This window comes from Lagopus leucura, unplaced genomic scaffold, assembly GCF_019238085.1.
Source record: "Lagopus leucura isolate 7727_CA_CO unplaced genomic scaffold, USGS_WTPT01 Super-Scaffold_100019, whole genome shotgun sequence".
In the NCBI taxonomy this organism is placed as follows: Eukaryota; Metazoa; Chordata; class Aves; order Galliformes; family Phasianidae; genus Lagopus; species Lagopus leucura.
The window spans coordinates 9,697,293-9,714,499 of NW_024962273.1; the positions used below are offsets into that span (position 1 = coordinate 9,697,293).

General features: G+C 42.4%; 1 protein-coding gene across 2 annotated transcripts in view; it reads left to right on the forward strand.

The window, feature by feature from the left end:
* The window catches only part of ADCY5 (adenylate cyclase 5), a 198,266-nt gene that overhangs the window by 20,735 nt on the left and 160,324 nt on the right, over positions 1 to 17,207 (forward strand). The window lies entirely within an intron of this gene.

Here is a 17,207-nt window from a genome sequence, read left to right on the forward strand (position 1 = left end):
AAAAAAAAAAAAAAGCAAGTGCTGTTTTTCTCTTCGTAAATACTTCTCTAGAGAGTGATCCCTTTTGTTCTGATGCTTGAGAGTCTGCACTCTCTTTTGCCCTGGTACCACATGCACCTACTACATCCATCCAAAAGTGAGCCCTCCTTCGGGACTTCGCTGGTGGAGCAAATTGCTGCTTTCTAGCTGGAGCAAGACTGTGCAGCTGAGAGCTCACAGTGTCTCATCTCAGGGTGAATCTGTCCACGGTGAAAATCTCTTCTTACCCTGTAGCACTGTTAAGCTGACATGCCTGATTCATCATGGAAATAAGTTCTGTAACTGTGGTTGTGACCTGTGACCCCAGACAGTGGGAAGGTGGTGGATTCCCTTTGCTTCAGGAGCTGTCCTGAAGGAAATACTTAAATACAAATTCTCAAAAGACTGGATTACTTTTTGTAGCTGGCTTTTACTGCTGTGCTGAAACAGCTTGCTCTGATATTAATCTGGACATAGAGCAACCCTGCATTAAGACACTTGGTTCATTTCTGCTAGTTAATAGTTAAGCACTTGAGCATTGGTGCAGTGGCTGCTTCACTTAGTAGTTCATTGACTTCAGAGGGTCTTGGATAATGATCTTGGTGCGCGCTTACGGTTTCTATTCCCTGCATAGCTGCACCAAAATGATTTGTATTGGTGTGGGAGGAAGGGCTCGATGGCTTTATACTTGAACGTAAGGTAGTTATAGAAGTAGGAAGTCACAGAGATAGTTTTGCTGATTCAGTGAAGCCTATCTAGCCTATGAGAGCTTTGAATAAAATACCCATGTGTACCTGCATCCCAGGAAGGGCTGGAGAGGAGCCCTGCTGGGTCAGCACGCGGGGTGCAATGGTGAGATCAGCAGTCTGTCAAGCAGAGGACAAAACAGGCAAACTAATTACATCTTGGCAAAAAAGTGTAATTAGGAAAGAAAGGCCATTACTTAGATGGCTGAGTGCCCCTGCTCCTGCCAAGAATCCCAGCCCTCTCGACTGGTTCCGTGGAGATCCTACTGCGGTGGGCGTCTTAGCGCATGGGCCCCTGATGAAGCCCACACGAGTGTTCTTTCATCAGCAGGAGGCACGTGCAAGTGGATCAAAAGGAAACTTGTTCTGGCTTTGGCTCCATGAGCCTTGTGAGAGCGTAGCTCAGACCAGAGGGAAGGCCAACTATTCCCTGGGGTAATCCCAGCAAAACCAGTGCCACTTGGGGTATCTTCCTCTTTAATGAGCCATGGTGACCAACTTCAACCAACAACCGCTGACTGTACCACGGTGGCAGATCTCATCTTGTTTTCCTGATGGCAGTGCCACCACTTGCTCTCTTGATTCAGTTAGCTTTTTGCCTTGTTTCTCTGCTGTTTTTCCCGTCCCTCCCTCTAAGAGACCAGTCGGTTCTTTCAGCTTGTCTCTTTGCCAAGGTATTGCTGCATACATGGAGGAGGGAGTGCCTTTGCTGTGTCTCACTGCTGTTTTGTTGTTGCTTCCTGTAGCTCTTTTTCCCTGTAACCAGATGGCTCTGGTTGGGAGACATCACTTTTTTGTGATCAATTTTCTCTGATGGTCTTTCTCGCCCCAGTGTGTTTTCCTGATAGCCTCCCTGTTTTTTTCATTGCTGGATTTGCCCCTGTAGGCCATTACAAGGCAGGTGCAGTCTGTTGGAGATGATTCTGGAGGTTTTATTTGAATACTTGTGGTTTAATACCTGCCAGGAGGAGCTGTGGCTTGCAGTGGGATAGGGCCGTGGGAGACCTTAGTTCTCTTGCTGGCTGTCATTAAGTTGTTGGGTTTATATTGAGATCCCCATCTGTAAGAGAAGGAAAGTTGTAAAACATTTTTCTACAAGTGAGAAGTGTTGAGTTGTGCCATGCTTAGGAAAAGAGTCCCATTTTCTCTTTTGGCACTTTGGCAGTGGTGCTTGTTTAGCTTAGAAAATAATGAATTTTAAAGAACATAAAATGTTGGCATCTTAAAAAAGGCACTTAGAAAGTTTTAGCATCAACTGCTGCATACCAGGACATCTATTTTTCAGTCAGCTACGTTGTACTAATGAATTAATATCTGAGAGTCAATGGGAACCTCTAAACATGTGCTTGAAAGCTGCAATTAAAACTGTTTACTTTTCATTAACTTGTTTAGATTTCACAAGTCATGTGAAACATGAAAGTGTGTCAGGAAAGCAGTACTTTCAGATATGGGGCAATGTTTGAATGTTTAAAAAAAAACAAGAGACTTTAAAAATATTTATGTTGAGGTAAACAAAAAATATTCTTTTAATCTCTTGCATCTTTCTCTGTGTGTCGATTTTGCTTTTGCTTTGCATTGGATTTGACTGTTTTTACTCCAAAATTATCGTTTTTGGCCTCTCCATTAAATATTTCCTTCTTCAGATTATCTTCACATTGTGAGAGAAGTTGCAAAGCCTACACTCAATGTGAGCATGCTGTACTGTGTTTCCTTCTCGTATCAGTGCTCACGGCAGAAGCCCATGGTGGTATCAGTGCAGTTTTTGGTACATATATCAAAAGGATCAGAGAAAAAAATTTCTGTGTGAATGGCCTGAGTGTATGGCATATAGGCAGATGTTGGACTATTTGTTAAAGAACTCTGAAGCTGATTACCCTGCAGAAAGGGCATGTGCACGTGCAGTGCTGGAGATCTTGCTCTCTTGAGCCAATATGCATCTTGGAGGGCTCAGTTAGTAAACAGCAGTGGAATTATTTCAGACTTATGCTGATGCATTATGCAAATGTGATTCAGTCCTCTCTTGAAGTCATCAGAAATCTTTCCATTGCCATTGCAGGAAATCGGGCTACCCTGCAGAGCAGAATATTTCCTGTTGAAATTTCCCACTCTTCACTTATTTCTGAGGTTCGTTAGTTTTCCCGAAGGAGCGATATGCTGGAACGGAGATGGGAATTTGGAGCTCTGCTGAATGCCATAAGTGCCATTTCCCAATTTAGAGTCCTGTATTTGGCTCTGATTCTTACTGGTTGCACGTGGATGTAAGTCTACCTTAATTTTCCTTTCCATAACGGTCTCTGCCGAAATATGTCGACCTTTGAGACCTTCACCTAAAACTACCTATTTAATAAGGGCTTCTTTGGAAGAATGGAGCAAATTCAATGAGAAGCAAAATACTGCCTATACAGCTTGAACTTACAGGCTTTGGATAATATCTAGTTCATCTTGTTGCCTTTGTGATATAACTGGCGAATGCATTTGTTGTGGTATTTTATTCCCTGCAAATCTTATCCATGGTCCTAAGAACAATTTAAACCCCCAAATATGTGAAAATAAATGGGGAAATATTGGAATAATAGAGCTGTTGTGTATGGAAGGCTCTCTGTTAAATAGCAGAATCTGTCCCAAAAGCAAGATATTTTAATGCAGTTACATTTCTGTGTACCAAATGCTGATGGGAAAAAGAATGATGAGAAGGTGGAAGCTGTTCTGATGTCTATAAATTAAATAAAATGAAAGGCCTGGCTGCTTAAGTGTTCGTGTTTGCTCCCCAGAGTGGAATCAGAAGCCCAGATTTAGGCATTTGGGCTCCTCATACAAAGTAAGTTGCAGACTGATGCAGACAAGCAATTACATGCTGAAAAGCTTGTGCAGCTTTATTAAATACCTAATTAAGAGGTGCACTTAGGCTATTGTTCCAGAGCACAGCATCCCTCCTGAACCAGGCACCAATATGTGCTCTTCAAAGCATAGTCAGGGAGAAGGAGATAGTAGCCCTGTGAAATGGCTTGAGATGGAAAGTCACTGTCTCTTTTTCAGCTCTTGAACTCAAGAGAAGCCTTTCCTTCCAAGGAAATGATGGAAGGAGTTTAAACCTACTCGCTGCAGGCTTGCATTTTTTTGGTGTATTTTTCATAGCTCACCAAAGCAAGGCTGTCAAAGAGCCAGAGCAGTGTCAGGTTTCTTAAAATTCCAAATCTCCCTTGCAGTGACTATTTGCAAATGTTTCAAAGCAGTTCCTTGTTTGTGCAAATAGTTTGTTCCCAGCACTTCTCCTCACACTCAGGTTGCTGTTTGGGTACCTCAAGATGCCGGGGGATCCAGCTGGGTTCTTGTCAGCCTCAGGTGCTGGAGGTGAGCCCAACAGAACTCCTGTATCAAACAAGTCATGTTTGCATCTTTTCTGAATTCTACCACTTAGGACAAACTCTGGAATGGATGCACTGAACTCCATGAACTCTTTGAGATAAATATTTTTAAACTTCCTCTGCTGGAGGAGGAGGAGTTCCTAAATATTGTAGTTGGCAAACTGCTTTTCTCCTGACAGCAGGATTAGGTGTGAAATTTCTGCGAGTACCTCCGTGCAAACAGTTTGAGAAGTTTTATTTTGTTCTTTTAAATATTTGAAGTTAGATACGAAACGTGCATATCCATCTTAAATGGAAGTGCTAAGAATATTGAGGGAGTCTGTGGTCACAGAAAGGAAATAAAGCGGTCTACAGACACAGATCATTTAAGTGTTGCTTTTGTCGGTGGGACTCGTTAGGCTTGGATTTCACCTGGGATTTTTAGCGTTTAAATATTTATTTTGAAGTACGATGATGGTTTATATCAACGTGGCTCTTGGCTCGTATTCCGCTGTGCAACACTGTGTTGTGCCTTTTACAGGGTGGCTTTTGTTTTAAATGTACTCATCCATGCTAGGGAATTTGCAGTGCTTTTCATGAGAGTGGTAGAAGTAGATGGCGTTTGGATGTTAACAGAGCTTTTATTCCAAGCTATTGACTTTTCAGTTGTTTTTGTTTCAGGAGCGTGTGCGTGACCCTGTGTTACATTTAAACCTTTGGTGACTCTCTCATGTGATGAGAGAAGAGATCAATGAAACTGCCAGAAAACTGTTTGTCATGCCCTCGGGTTTAGAACCAGTGCAGAGGTACTGCACATCTCAGTGTTGGTAGGCACCATTTTCTTACAAGTTCCATTTGCTGTCAGGAAATGGGCTGCTGGGACACTTAAAAAGCAGCTGAAAGTTTCTACTAACTGTGCTGGTTGTGCTTGAGTGGTCGTTGCAATACTGGGGGAATGGAAAGCATCAAACGTAATGCTTGTCTTTTGAAAAAATAGCAGAGGGGGTGGGCTGGAAACAGGGTGAAGTGTTGGGGAATTGTAGATCCATCAAGCTTCACTTCAGTTCCTGGAAAATTCTGAAAGAAATAATAGCACAGTGTGCAAGCAGCTGGGACATAACAGAGAGATGAATAACAGCCAAAATGGCTTTGTGGAGGACAAATGGCATCCAACCAGTTTTCTTCTGTAACAGCAGTAAGAGGAATGATAATGTCATTGGTAATAATAATAATGTCCTGCATCTCGTAGGTTGGCTTTTGATGCTGTCTCATACGACAATCTCAGAAGCACTCTGCATCAAGATTGTGTTTCCCTAATGTGGGGTCAAGCATGAGAGAGAAAATGCTTGTAGATTGTAGTGAGGTTATGAAGGATTTACTGTCAAATGAAAAGATGCCTTTTGTGAGGTTTTGGCGATGTTTTTTTTCCTGGGTCTGCTTCTACTCGATGTTTAGCAGGAGATACAGCTTTTAAATGTGTAGATGACAAAACCCCAGGAGGAAGTAGAAGCATGTCGGTGCTGGTGGTGACAGAGCAAGCCTCTGAGAACCTGTCACTGGAATGAGCATTTCCTCTGGCTTTTATCTATAGGGTTGGATTGCAGCCATCGCAACCAGTTGTGATCTCTGATGAATCTCTGTTGATTCTGTCCAAGGAAAGAAGTAGAGATTTGAAGCAGAGGCTAGGCAGACCTGCTTTCTGTCAGGAAGCAAGAGGTAACCTGGAGGTTTCCGAGCAATTCGTCAATCCTGCTCCTTCCCTGCTTTAGGCCCCCACACCAGCACATGGCTGACCAGTTGTTCTTCCTATTGAGTGACAAGGGCACATCAAACAAACTGTCCTTACAGATGTAGAAACATAACTGTAATAGGCACTTCAGATGCACATCTGGTCTTTTTTTTTTTTTTTTTTTTTTTTTTTTTTTGAGGTTCCAAGTTGCTTGGTTTTATTAAACTGTTGGAGTTTTCTTTTCATCTACAGCTGGTCTGGACAATGTGCCTTAATTAAACCGTTGTAAGCATCATGGCACGGGCTGCCTGAAACAATTTGTAGTTACTGACAGTCACCCTTTCTGACAGTTTGATCCTCAGAGCCATAACTTCAGTGGTGACAGAAGAAACCAGTCAAATGACATGTATTTCTTCACACCTTTTATGACAAGCTAGAAATAGCTCTTTGACATGCTGGCTTAATATTTGTCATTTTTTTTCAGCAGTTGGGGGAAGCACGGACAACAAATACAGATGGGTAAATTAATTTTGCTCTGATTGTCTCCATTCTAATTAGCATATTTGAAACAAGATGATGAGAGAAAGAAATGCAACACAACACAGCTTTCTCAGGCATTCTTAAAAGATGCTCTTGGGATTCACAAGATCAGCTTACAGAGCTGGAGGACATCTAAAGTATATAATTTTAATATGAATACTTCTGTGCTATTTTTGGTCTCGCTGCTGAAGGAAATGAAGCTTGTACAGTCTTTCTCTCTTCCTTCCTCCCTCCCCATAACTTTCAAATTTGTCAGTTTCAACCAAACACAGGGAGATGTAGCAGCAGTTTCAGAGGAAGTTTCATGAGCTTATGCAGGCGGAGGACAAGATATGCCAGGTAGCACAGATGACAGCACTGCAAGATGCTGAGCTGTGTTTAGTTGTGTTTAGCTGGGCTCCCATCTCAGCCGTTCTCAGTGAAGAATGCTGGAGCCATTGTTATATTTCTCAACCTTTGTAATCAAGCTTCTGTTGTTTCTGTGGAGTTTAATGTTGAAAATTGAGTAGGTCAGGACAGCTCTGCCCCTGTGATAAAAGGTCTATGCATAGGCATATTGCCCTGTCCTGTGATTCCCCAACTGTGATGGGGCTCCCAGTTTTGGTATTGGCACTGTGGTGTTCCCAGAGACAATCTGCTAATAAAGTCTGCTTTGGTGATCAGATGACTTTTGAAGAAGCTTCTATGGAGTCATTGGAGATATTTCTGCATGGATCACCTTTTCACTCAGTGCTTACATCTGCTTTGTTTTTTGTTGTTGTTTTTTTTGTTGTTGTTGTTCAAGAAGTTTGAGGACAGGGTTCTGTAGGTAATTTAGAGGTATTTCTGTGAACCCATGATATACAATGCCATGCTATCGTGCTAAAATTGTTCCCATTGCTTCTTCATGCAATCTTCTTTTTGCCTTACGGCTTTTTGTGCACCTCAAAATGAGGTATATTGGAAACAGCTGTAATAAAAAAATTTGGACCTATTGGATCAGCACTGAGTGTAAGCTGTTCCAGTGTAGCAGACAAGTCTGCAGGTGATAGCAGCTAAACTGAAATTGTGAGCATTTGCTGCACCTGCTAATCATCCCTGAGGTTACGAGGTGCTGTCAGCCTGGGAAGGTCCTGCAGTTGCTGACCAGGCTGAGTTCATAGTTGATGAGTTCATGAGTTGATAGGTGAGACCTCTGTGTTTTTGCCCAGCTGTGGCACAGGTCACGTTCTGGAGCACAGGTCTGGTGGGTTTTCCATGCTTTGAAACTGTCCCCAAACCTGTGAAGCTTTCCTGCTTCCGATAGATTTGGTTGGCTGGGTTTTACCTCTGGGACAGGACCACTACATGGGGGCAGAAGGCCACGGTGGGTGTGTGGTTTCCTTCCCTCCCCCCTTGGCCAACCCAATGAACACATAATTTACTTTGTCTGTGCACCACAATCTTCAGATCCCAGACAAAGGGTGGGGTGAAATATGCAAAGGAGAGTAGGAGACAGCAGGATGCCTTGACGTTCCTTACAATATGCAATTTTGGGTGGCTGAATGTTTTGCAATTGCTTACATAGCAGTAAGCTTCAACTTTGCCTCCTGTAGTTGTTCCAACCAGATTAGTTACAGCTGAAACTTTGTTTCTCTTCTGATGGCTTGTGGGTTTGGGCAACATTTTAGCAGAAATCACACAGCATGACAGTAATGAAACCAAGCTGGTCATAATGAGATCCTAAGAGCTGTGGACCCTGACTTTCTTGATAGAGGGGGAAAGCAGGGCATTCATGAAGTAGGGAAAAAGCTTAATAGACTAATGTCTGAACCAGAAAAGAGATTAAAGCAAATCTGCATTTAAAGATAAAGAAGGGAATGACTGAGTGAGATAAAGGAGAAAAAAAAAATGTTTTTCTTCCCCAAATTTGACTAGCTATTTAAATATGGAATTTGGGGTATCTTTCACTTGACTGAGAACTGATACCTTTTAAGCCTGGAATATGTAAGCCTGGGTGCAGTGTATTCATTCACCGACTGGGTAATATGTAAACTGAGAGGATATGTGTTGCAAAGTTTAACCTCTGTTTACAAAGCAAAGAAAAACAAATGCCACTTTCTGGGGGCAAGCAGGAAGACGAGCTAGCACTGTCCCTGCTAATCTGCATGGAAATGTATTAAAGCAGGAAAGCTGGATAACTCATACTGCTGCTGTCTTAATGATGCTGTCTTGGCACTCAAACTTTTTCAATCTTCCAGTCCAGCTAGAGCTGGAAATAGTCCATTTATCTCTGGTTTCAATTGCCAGAGGTATTAGTGGCTGGTATTAATAAGCTTCCCTTATTAAGATTTCTAAAATATGTTAAGTTAGTGGAATCTGTAGTGCTAGCCACACCAGTTAATCTAGTGCTTTCCTGTATTTACCTTACTTAGCATGTTTTCATAGAACCATAAAATCATTTGAGTTGGACTAGGTTGCCTTTAAAGGTCCATTCTAACTGCCCTGCAGTGAACAGGGACACCTACAGCTCAGTCAGGTGCTTAGAGCCTGGTACAGCCTGACCATGAATGTTTCCAGGGACTGGGCAATCTGTGCCAGTGCTTTACTACCATTGCCATAAAAGAAACAAGCAAACAAACCCAACTTTTATCTCATATCCTATCTATATCGATCTATCTTGCTTTTGTTTAAAACCTTTTCTCCTTATCCTATCACAATAGATGCTTCTAAAGAGTCTGTCTTCTTCTTTCTTATGGCTCCTCTTTAGATACTGAAAGGCTGCTCTCAGCTCTCCCTGTAGCCTTCTCTTCTCCAGGCTGAACAGCCCCAGCTCCTGTCCTCATAGTGAGGTGTTCCATCCCTGGAATCATTTCTGGGGCCCTCCTCTGGATGCGCTCCAACAGCTCCATGTACCTTCTGTACTGAGGACTCCATTTCTGGACGCAGTGCTCCAGGTGAGCTCTCACAGCACAGAGCAGAGGGGCAGGATCCCCTCCCTCGCCCTGCTGGCTGCACTGCTTTTGATGCAGCCCAGGACACGGTTGGCTTTTGGGCTGCAAGGGCACACTGCTGGCTCATGTCCAGCTGCCGCCCACCAGTAGTACATCCAGGTCCTTTTCAGCAGGGCATCTCATACCTCAGGCTTGTCAACCACACCACATAGCTTGGTGTTCTCCTGAATGTTTCTTTGTTTTCCAAGGCACTCAGATCTCTCACATGTGAACAAAATTTCCACCTCTTAGATTTTCACTTTGGTAATGAATTTAGTCAGTGAATGCTGTTCCTTTCAGGATGATGAATTCTCAGATGAATTTAGTCCTCATTTTTTCCTCTGTATAGGGAACCTGGATGTGCTTTCAGAGATCCCATGAACAGTATTGGTAGGAGTAAGATACAAGCCTTCATGTGTGAGTAGTAATCCTTATGGTTCAGCTCTGTATGAGACCCTTCTGAAGCAGTAGGTTTGTTCCTTTAGAAGCAGCTGTCTTTCAAGTTCGAGTGTAAATCCCACCTGATAGAAAAGGATTTTTCAGGATTTGTAACTCATTTTAGGGGTTGAATTTCTTTGAATGGAGTTGGTGAGACCCAATGGATATGGATATGTTATATCCGTATGTGGCATGGATATGTTTTGCTTTTGAGGGTTCAGTTATTAGGAAATTCATTGTTACTTGATTTTGGATCCTAAAGAAAAATCTGAAAGAGAAAACAAGGTGTCTGAAAACACCTCATTGAGGACCTATAGCTTCATCCAAAGTGAGATCAACCAGCAAATAGCACCTTGCTAAATATCACTGATTCTGACTAAATCTTACCCATGGCATTTTGACTTGTAAAACAGAGACTGTTTGTGAGTCAGGCAAGCTGGAAAAAAAACCTCTGCTGTTGAAATAGATCTGATCATAAGATCTAATTAGGGCAGGTCGTTTCTTTGGCTTTCTTAATTTCAGTGTATGACTGGATTTTATTTCCTAATAATCTGTCATTTTGAAAGGATGAGGAATGTAGTAAATGGGACTTCTGAGCTGCCAGCATAGAAAACATGCAGTAGTGCAGAGATGGCTTTTATTTATGAGGGCTACTCTAAAAGTAAAGCCTCCTATTTCATTATGTTTGCTCACAATGTCAGAGGCAGATGTTGATGGCAGCCATAGTCAAGGTTGAACTTTCCCACCAATATTCTGTTCATTTTGTTTCTGGTGACAGATGGCAGCAGAGGGGCAGTGTGACAATATGATGTTTGACATGGAAGTGTGTAAGAAGCAAAGGTGTGTCACTGAATTCCTCCATATGGAAAAAATGGCACCCACTGACATTCATAGATGCTTTTTGAACGTTTCTGGAGGCCAAAGACTGGATGTGAGCACAGTGGGGAAGTGAAAGACAAGCCATGCACAGCTGTCACACCATGAAATTGAGTGCTTAGCCAGTGTTTTGTAGCTGAGAGTTTACTTTATCAAAGAGTGTTACTGTGCTCTTTGTATCTGTTGTAGTTTCTGTGGAAATAAAGAGGAGTCATTTTGGAGTGACCTACTTATGTGGGTGCTTACGTGGCCATTTGAAATCCAGAATCCTTGCTGCAAGGTCAGGGAAAATGTAACTGATGAATGTTGTTATCCTTAAGTGTTCCCAGCTCTTCCATTTGTTTTTAACTTTGATGCAAACTCTGCCCATACAATGATTCTTTGCAATAAAAGGCATGTGTGTCTCTCATACAGAGTTGTGGAAATCCTACAGTTAGTTATAAAACCCCCAGCTATTTTAAATGATTCTTTGTTTGGTTGCAAATAAAAGTCAGCTTATTTTGTGTCCACTTTGTTTAAAATTGTAGAATTAATTGGCAATGCAAGACTTCAGCTAAAGACTTTTCACTCTTTTGTGGATGCTCAGCTGTTTCACTTCTCTTAAGGAATTCCACGCCATGTGCTCCAGCTGAGGACAGAACAACTTCCACAGCCAGCTAAGCAATGCTCTTTTTTCCAAGGTCTCTTCTAATATCCTCCTGATAGCAGCACTTTCTCTCCGTTTGGGAAGGAAAGGTCACAGTAGTGGAAATGGTGTGTGTTTATTCTCTGGTTCCTAAGCTGTGCTGTTCTGTCACTGCTGTTGTATCCTCTGACAAGACGTTGCCAGGCCACTTTGTCATCACCTCTGCATCTTGACAGAACGCAGGAGCTGTCCCAGATAAACAGGGAAGTACATCCTTCCAGCAAAACCTGAGTGGCTTCAGCCAGTGCTGGGTTGGAGCAGGCCTGACATTTTCTGGCCATCTTTGGGAACAGGAGACTTCAACAGCGCTCTGCCGCAGGAGTAGATATGCCTCTTTTGCTAGAAAACAAATGTTTCATTTTGGTAAAACCAGAGCTCAGTGCTGATGGCATAATCAGTAATGAATCTTTGTAATGAGTCCATGCTGTTTCTGTGTCTGAAGCCTCCAATACTGCATTGTACTGCATTCTGAAAGACAGCATCCTGAACAGAAACTGTCTGCTGAGGCTAGTAAAGTGAATTCAGTCGATACAGTTTTGCATTGCGTTATGAGTATAATCACTCTAATTGCAGGAGGAGAAGGAAGAACAATGAGTGAATATAACAAACTACTGCCATCGTCTGTTCTCATCCCTGTGCTAGAGCCCATTACGTTAACGCAAATAGTGAGAGCCTCCTTTAATGCTCTTATCAGTCTGTGTGCAGTTCCTATGCCCTGCGAACTCCCAGCAGTCCGTTGCAGTGCTCTGTGTTTGTGCATCTTATCACACAGTGAAGGCACGCTATCCTTTCCAGCTCCCCCTTTCATGCACTTACGCTAGTAAAATATATCCATTTTACTTGCATATGGATTCTGAGATTTGTCTGGTTTCTGGTGGCTTAAAGCTCTGTAAAAATAGCATTTCATAAACTTCCCCTGATATCTGAACAAGGAGAGCACAGCTGAGATGCTGTTTCCATCATACACAGTCGTACTGCTCTACTCATGCTCTAGGTGACTTCTGTGCTCTCTTAGTTGTTCAGACATGCTGTTGCCTTATGTACAGATGTCAGTCTCAGAGCTAAAAGGTGCTTTTAATGGCACACTTGTTCTCAGAGATTGCTTTTGCTGAGCAGCTGTGGCAAGATGTGGCACAAGTCATCAGTGCTTACCTCAAGCCTTATTTGTCTCCTTGCTTCTGCTGCTGCTGGCAAGGGAAGAGCTGGCTCTTAGGTAGGGCAGAGATGCTAAAATGTTTAAAGAAAACTGAGGTTGCTTTTCACAGACCGATTTTTTTCAATGTCAGAATATTTGAGACGACCATTTTGCATCATTTACACAGAAATCTTTCTCTCAAAAGCTTGTCAAAATTCAACATCCAGTTGACTCAGGCTTCTAAAATTGTTTCAGGAGGTTTTAAAGAGATGATCAAATACAAAGATTTGTACTGGAAAAACCATGAGATAAATACAAATTGAAGTGGGGGGAGAGGAGAAAATAGTATTCAGTAATGCTTTTCAGTGTTTTTGTCTTGTCATTTGGTTAACTGATGTAAATATCCATGGCAATGCAGAAGAGTGGAGAGATCTGCCTTTAAAAAATGAAGACGACTCACTGCATGCTGGTTTTTTGCCATCATTCATCAGAACTGCATGCTTCAGTATTGTTTTTTCAATAATCCGTGCAATTACATTAACAACATCCCTCGAGAGGGAGCTGGGTGAGCCTCCATTGATCTCCAGGACTGTAGGAAATGAAACCTTGCACCTGGATCTCCTGCTTCCAGGAGAGTATTTTAAACATGGGCCTGTGCTGTTATGTTTTGATTTTTTTATTTTTTTTTTTTTTTTGTTTTTCTTCTCTTTTTTCTTTTTTTCCTTTCCTATAATGTTTACATTCCTGACCTTGCTGGGGAATGCAGACTTCATGCAGACCAGCCTGGCAGTGCAATGTGCTAGCCTGGAAGGGGAGGACAGTTCTTTAACTGAGTGGGACATATTATATTTTTCTGGCTCAATACTCTAAACCATTAATTAAGGGTGAGCAGGGACAGCGTGACTTCCTCCCCACTTGGTACACATGCCAGAAAGCCTTGAGGTTGACTGCTGCTCAGTCAGGTGTTTCTCTGGCAAGGGCCCTGTGCTCTGGGCCTCAGCTACATGGAAACATCCCGTGCTCAGCCCAGCACCTGTATGTATGCTGAACATTTCTTGTTAGTGTATGGGAGTAGGAGTCACAGAGGTGACTCTGTGGTTTGGGCTTCTAGGTACAAGTGAGTGAGAGCAGAGCTCTGAGGTACGTGGTCTGAACAGAGGCTCTGTCAGTTCTCCCCCACTGAATGCTTTAGCACCTTGGTTTGCGTGCTCAGGGGAAAACCTGCTTTGTCAGAGCTGAGTGTCCTCCCTGGGTGGCGTGGGCAGTGTGAGCTAATGACTAAGTGTTGCTGTAGTGGGAAGACACCTGCCTGGTGGATGGCATGGAAACCCAGGCTTCACATTTCAGAACAGCCTCTGGCTGTGGACCCAAAATCACCTTGGGGAAAAGGAGATTGTTTTCATTGTGACGTTTCTCCACTGGAGAAATGGCACTTGGTTGTCTCCTACATCTCTAGGTGTCTGAAGTGGGTCATACTCCTTCCATAGACTATCCATCCATACTGTGAGTTACCTGTTCTTGGTGGCTTGCAGTGCAGGTTGCCCTTGGCTTGTATATGACTTCTCTGTTAGCAGATAAGCAGATGAATTGGTCTTAAAAACTGTTTTGCTTGCTGAAGAAATGAGATTTGTGCCGGTATTTGTTTTCTTTGAGTGGGTGAAAACTTGACTGGCAAGGCTCTGCAATTCTTTATTAAAACTAGGGAATAATTCAGGAACAGCCAAATGTCTGTGCTTCCTGACAATATGATTGGCTGAGGAAGAACTTAATCTTCAGGGTGAGTTGATTTACATGTGAATTGTTATTTCTATTCAAAAATTAAAACCTGCATAATTAATTGGTGGTGTTTTTGTGTCAGAAAGGAGTCCTTTAGCTTCCCAATAAATGTCATCAAATGAAGTATTGAGACAGTATCTTGGATAACTCTAGCTTGTTAGGTAGGTGGAATTCAACTCTCTGGAGGACAGTCTAATCTCTAATAAAAAGGAATCTGGAATTACAAGGGAGAAACAGCAAGAAAGCAGTGCTGTTTTGCCCAACAAGTGGAAGATTATTCTTCTCCTGCCTAGACTTTGCTCCCTGGGAGGGTAAAGAGGCCACCACAAAGCTGCCTTGAGCTGGGCAGTTGGTAAAGGTCTCTTCCCTGGGCAGGTGTGTGTGTGTGTGTGTGTTGTAGAGCTGGAAAAGGCAAGTTGTTTAGCATGTAAATAACTTGACTAGAAGTAGAGTGGGGTTGTAAAGCTTTGTCTTCTGCCATTGGTTTTAGCTAAGACTTGACTTTTTAGTTCATAAAAAGATGCTTTGTTCAGCTTAATTATCTGCCTGCCAAAGTTACTATTTTCTGTATGTTAGTAACTTAGATGACTTGATGTGGATACTAAAGAAAGTAAATTAAATTATTCTGCAAAACTGCCTCCCTTATAAATAAGTTATATGTATGATTCAGAGCTCTATGTGATACTAAGAACAAGTGACTTAGGAAGGGCTTGGGAAGTAACTCCTTTTTTCTGCGTTAAAATGTGTTTGACTGCCTTAAAACGATGTTGGTTCATCTTGATGTTAAGAAGAATCACTCTGCAGCGAAGAGAGTGGATGTTTGGCATTGCAAAGGCATTTTGATCTCCTGTCCTTTCATTGCTCCTGGAACTATGTGCAGGCAAGCAATGACAGTTGGCAGTATCTCTGTGTATTTTATTTTTACCTTCTCCTTTTGTGTATGGTTGCTGTATATGACAATGCACCACATCATTGAGGAGCACACTGTATTACTTCTGTGCAGGAAAAATAGTTTTAAAAAAAAGTCAGTTAGATCAGTTCAACAGGCAACATTAATTTCTTAGGTTCTTTAGCAACATTTCAATGTTGGTTTATCTCTGTGCTGTCTACAAAATCAAGTGACATCTGCTATCCTTTCTTCCCTCCATGTTGCTCTGCCCTTACATAACACAACATGAAAAAGGGATTCTGTGCAATTCTTAGAGACTTCTGCTTGAGACAGCGAAGGACAAATACTTCCTGCTTTTTGAATTTTCCTGTTATTTTATGCTGTGAAATGGAACTTCAAATGGATTTTCTTCTGTGCAGTCACTAAGTGTTCATTTTGTAATGTGTTGGGTTTTAGCCTTGTTTCCATAGGAAACAAGCATACATGATGAAGCTCTTTCTACATGTTTTTTCCTTCCCTCTTCTTTTCTCCTCCCTTTTATAACCTGTTGGCCAGTCACAGCCAGATTTTACAAACTAGCATAGGTCTCAAGAGTGACGGCATTACTGCAGGTGAATTTATTCCTCTGGATACTAGAGGATCTACCCAATGCAGAGCCCTGAGATGTGGTCCCAGCTGTGGGAAAAGCTTTGCTCAAAGCTTATGCTTTGAGCTTGTGTCACAGAGCCCAAGATGCAGATTCGCAGGAAACATGACTTCTGTAATTTCTGTACTCAGGGAATATTGCAACATATTGCTGCTCGTAGCTGAGCCTTGCATTCAGGGGCGTTTCTGTGCACTCTTACAAGATGAGGGTGTCCTGTTGGAGACTGGCCTGAAAGCCACTGCTGACTCCAAGGCTGGGGTCTCAGATGGCCTCCTGGGTCTGCTTGTGCTGTGTCTGTTTCATTCAAACAAACACATAAATCTCCCTTCAGCTGTTCTTGCTGTTAACAGTCTGTAATTCTTGTTCTGACATCTTTATTCTTTGGAAACAAGAGAGACAGCCGATCGTTTTTCAAAGCAAAAGCAATTCTGGTCGGACTCCTGGGCTTTACAGCCTCGTTTCCGAGATGCAGAGCCTCCAAGTCATGTCTTCTGGTCTTTTTTTCTGCTGCTTGTCTTTTGATATTTTAAATAATTCCTGCAACAGTAAAGTTTTCACCAAGCCATGCTGCCTTGAAGTATGAGGCATTTGCCTGAAAAAGCAAAAGCTGCAGTTAAAGTTGAAAAAAGCTGTGGGATATTTTTTCCTTTTTCCTCTAAATAGTCTATATCTGCTGAATTGTAAGTAGCTGGCGAGATGCTTTCCCTGTGCAGTGCTTCAGGCCTAAAATGCTGTATGAAGCTAAGACTTCATGAAGAAAAAGCTGATGTTGGTCACAGTGTCTGATCAGAGTTTCTGTTTTATCAGCGCTGCTGGTGCAATGGAATGCTGGAGTGAGAGCAAATTTGTAACCAGTGATCAGTGCCTACTGAGTACAGGATGGCCAAGTCTTTAGCTAATGGTGCTGTTCAGACTTAATGTCACCCAACTTTATTTCTTCCACCCTGCTCCCTTTGTGTTTGGTTTGCTGTCACCACTGTGACATCTGAAAATGGCACAGATATAAGACTTTCCTGCAGTGGACTGTGGACAGTCTGAAAGAGCCTTTACTTCTGTGCTGGTGAGGAGAAGAAAACAGCGTCCTTCAGTTAATGAAATTCTACTTCTCTTTGCTTCGTTTCGATCTCCACGTACAGCTGCTTCACCCTCACATCCTTTCCATGTTCATCAGTCCATTTTCAGCTCCTTCTCCACACTGACCAGTTTCCTTACGTGCTAGTTGTGTGATTTGGACAGCTGCCTCAGGATGCCCTGCCAGGATGGGATTAAACAGCCTCTGTAGGAATTTAAGCTTTAGTGAGAGAAGAGCTTGAATTTTGAAGGAGCTTCTGTCTGCCTGGACATGGCTGACCACAGCCAAATCCATTACATCCCTTTTTCTTTCTTTTTTTTCTTTCTTTTTTTTCTTTCTTTTTTTTCTTTCTTTTTTTTCTT